The 2500-nt window shown below is 57.3% G+C and overlaps 1 non-coding gene across 1 annotated transcript in view; it reads left to right on the top strand.

The window, feature by feature from the left end:
- Positions 1-2472: 2472 nt before the first annotated feature.
- Positions 2473-2500, top strand: part of LOC126330201 (small subunit ribosomal RNA) — a 1893-nt gene continuing 1865 nt past the window's right edge. The window contains exon 1 of the ribosomal RNA XR_007562792.1: positions 2473-2500. This exon is cut by the window's right edge and continues 1865 nt beyond it. This is a non-coding gene — a ribosomal RNA (small subunit ribosomal RNA).

The raw sequence follows: 2500 nt of genomic DNA, 5'->3' as shown, positions 1-2500 counted from the left end.
TACGCTGCACCTTAACCCAAGTTACGCTGCACCTTAACCCAAGTTACGCTGCACCTTAACCCAAGTTACGCTGCACCTTAACCCAAGTTACGCTGCACCTTAACCCAAGTTACGCTGCACCTTAACCCAAGTTACGCTGCACCTTAACCCAAGTTACGCTGCACCTTAACCCAAGTTACGCTGCACCTTAACCCAAGTTACGCTGCACCTTAACCCAAGTTACGCTGCACCTTAACCCAAGTTACGCTGCACCTTAACCCAAGTTACGCTGCACCTTAACCCAAGTTACGCTGCACCTTAACCCAAGTTACGCTGCACCTTAACCCAAGTTACGCTGCACCTTAACCCAAGTTACGCTGCACCTTAACCCAAGTTACGCTGCACCTTAACCCAAGTTACGCTGCACCTTAACCCAAGTTACGCTGCACCTTAACCCAAGTTACGCTGCACCTTAACCCAAGTTACGCTGCACCTTAACCCAAGTTACGCTGCACCTTAACCCAAGTTACGCTGCACCTTAACCCAAGTTACGCTGCACCTTAACCTAACTTACGCTGCACCTTAACCTAACTTACGCTGCACCTTAACCTAACTTACGCTGCACCTTAACCTAACTTACACTGCACCTTAACTGTCACATGTAACGTCACAGGAATGTAGCTTTGCCTAACAGCAACCCTCTGAACATAGTTCACTGCTTGGATCCTCTGGTGTCATGTGTATTTCTTGATGCCATGGTGCGTACCCTCACATAAAGGTCTTTCGAGTGTTGCGTACTTTCTACACAGTCCCGCTAACCACTGGAAGGGTGTACCGCTACAGAACGAATATCGCCCTCCCCTCCTGCCCTTCCAAGCTGGTCGGTCAGGCGTTTGTTTGTGAAATGAGCCTTGCAGCTGTTCAGTTGCATTCGGTTGTCGATGCAGTCAGTGTACGTTGTGGTACGGCCTGTGTGGACTGTCCGCTGATGTACGCGTAACCCACACTGATCATCCGTCGTTACGTACTGAGTGACATAATGTGGCACATGCTTGACCGTACACCGGCTGCGCCCTACAATGGCGAATCATAAGGGCCATATGTTGTGCACGATGCTACTTGTCTCGTCTCCCCATTACAGCGAGATTGCACTGTTGTACGCCGTACAGACATGTGGTAGGTAGGTACGGACGAAAGTATTGCATGTTGGCCCCCCCCCCCCCCCCTCCTCCCTCTGCCGGGAATCAGCGTGAGCCGTCTGTTGATGTAGCGACGAGGGTTTTCCTATTTAATCGTATTGCCCCACACAACATGATAGCACGGTGGACCGCGTTCCACATCTGCGACATGCTACAGAGGCCGGTTGACAGTCGACCGCGCAAGGGACATTGCACACGTGCGCGGACCATCTTCCACGTGTTCTCTCGTGTACATGCCGCAGTGTGTATGTGGGCTGATGTAGCGTGTCGTGACACATAACATGCAGGCATGCCAGAATCGTAGATTTCGCAAATGTAGATTGACGTATACGTTTGCTGCCAAAGATCCGCAAATGAACTGGAAATCAGTTGTTGAGCGGTTGTTCGCGCTGCAGGTGCATCGGTGATAGCGACGATCGGTACATCTATGAACCGGTTGTTTCGGCGGTACCCGCCATGCCCCCGAACCTGAGTTGGCCATGTGGGTATGAAGCGATACGAGGCTGTGGCTTGGCGGGACAGTCCCCGGCCGGTGAGGGGGGGCCGCCCGGCGTGCTGGCCGCGCGCTGCGTGAGCGCACGCACTACAGCCGGCTGGTGGGGGGCGCCCAGTGGCAGGAGCGCCGGCCGACGGGCCCGGCTGGCGTCCCAGCTATGCGCCGGCGCACCCTGCGCGCGGCGCCAGGCGGCCAAAGTGGGTTCTGCCGAGCCCGGTGCGAAGCGCGGTGGACATCTGCAGTGTGCTGGTCCGATTGCGGACTGTGTGCGTTGAGGATGCGCCGCCGCCCGGCACTCGGCGTCGCGACGCCGTCTGCTGCTCGGTCGCCCCCAGCGGTTCTCGCAGGTGGTTTGTATCGCAGCTCTGCGGACGTGTTGGCGCGTGCGCTGTGCTGGGAGAGTTCGCTTCTGCACCCAAGTGGGGCTTTGCCCTTCTGTGGCGCTGGCGTTGGAGCTGCCGGTCACCGTAGGTGGCGCGTGTTGTTTCCCGCCGGCAATGCCACGACAGCACGCTCCCGGGCCTCTGTCGGCAGCGGCAAGCTCAGTTGGGAGCACGGGTGTTCGCACTGAAAGCGTCTACTCGCCCATCTCCGGGCGATTGCGCCTCTCTCGAACCCGACCAAGTACTTAGGACGGCGCTGCGCGCCGCCGGGACCTGAGAGGGTTTCGAGGTGTATCGTGCAGGGGAGCTCAGCCTCCTCCTGTTTGCAGAATAATTGAGCGGACGCTTGCGTGTTCGCGCGGGCCCTCGGGACACACTCCCGGGCGGCCGGCTGCTCAGCTCTCGTTGACGCAGCTCCCTGGTTGATCCTGCCAGTAGTCATA

Source organism: Schistocerca gregaria, unplaced genomic scaffold (genome assembly GCF_023897955.1).
Source record: "Schistocerca gregaria isolate iqSchGreg1 unplaced genomic scaffold, iqSchGreg1.2 ptg001266l, whole genome shotgun sequence".
Lineage (NCBI taxonomy): Eukaryota > Metazoa > Arthropoda > Insecta > Orthoptera > Acrididae > Schistocerca > Schistocerca gregaria.
Note: the sequence above shows the minus strand (reverse complement) of the source record. Positions and strands in the feature narration are given on the sequence as shown.